Source organism: Egretta garzetta, unplaced genomic scaffold, assembly GCF_000687185.1.
Source record: "Egretta garzetta isolate BGI_Z169 unplaced genomic scaffold, ASM68718v1 scaffold178, whole genome shotgun sequence".
Taxonomy (NCBI): domain Eukaryota; kingdom Metazoa; phylum Chordata; class Aves; order Pelecaniformes; family Ardeidae; genus Egretta; species Egretta garzetta.
This window is the reverse complement of record NW_009260506.1, coordinates 605,352-606,486: the sequence shown is the minus strand read 5'-3', so window position 1 is coordinate 606,486 and position 1,135 is coordinate 605,352.

Below are 1,135 nucleotides of genomic sequence, written 5' to 3'. Positions count from 1 at the left end.
ATTGAAATTACACCTGCAAGTTCTTGTTCAAATCTTTATGACAAATTTTACTCTGTATTGTCAGAGACAGGTTAATGCATAGCCCCTGCACTGTAATTGCAAGGTGAAGATGCTAGTGATGGTCAAATGATGAAATTCATTGTCCATGTCATCTCTTCATTTTTCACTGTGAGCACATTTTCTTGGAATGAAAATGTCTGCACTTGATTGTGCTTTCAGATATTGCTCCTTTTGGATATGATAAGCTAGTTGCCTCATCGTTGCTTGTCTGTTTCTGTTCTCCCTTTCGTTTCCCTCAGGGCTTGCCTGCCTTGCTGTTTAATCAGAAATCTCTTGCTATTTCTGAACATTTGAGGAAGTATCAGCCTTAGACATGAATTTTGAGAAGGGGCATGAACAAACTATCACTGCCTTGTCCCTAGTATTTGCCATGTGTTACTTATACTACATAGAAGGTGCTAAACACTAATTTTCCCTAATGAAGATAAGGGTACAAGTCAAAGTTCAGCAAGGACCATTTGAAAAGCATTTGAGAGAAATCCCAGTTGCTTCAGTCTGTTTCATGTGAGGAAAACTCACAATTAGCAGATTCTTTCCTTACAGTATGCTTTGTGCTTTTGTGGTTCAGAGGTGCAGCAGACACTCAAAACAAGGTTTCATTGTAACAACAGATTGTAAGGCTAGTGAACTGAAGAAGAGAACACCTTCATGAAAAAGGGGCCATTAAAAAGTACTTTTTACTGAAATGAACTTTTATATCAAAATTGCATTCTAGATTTGTAATGTGTTTGTCTTAGTACTTGTTGGAAGGAACTTACCCAATGGGACATGTTGCAGAAAGGAAGCATTTCACTCTGCTCATTCTAATTTGTCATAGATTTTCTTGAATCCTGCAAGGCATTTGTACTGTAGGACAAACTATAAACCGTGTTTATGCATGACATGAGGAGCATCAGGCATGGCCTGCTGAGTTTGGAAGAGGCAGACCTCTAGGGCAACAAGTCACAGTGCACATGTAAATGTTATGTTGATGCAGCAGCAGAATTTTAAACAAAAACAAATCCTCTGTGGCCTATTTTCCTAATGATCAGCACACATGCATGGAAGATGAGACCTTCACTGACCTTTATCAGGA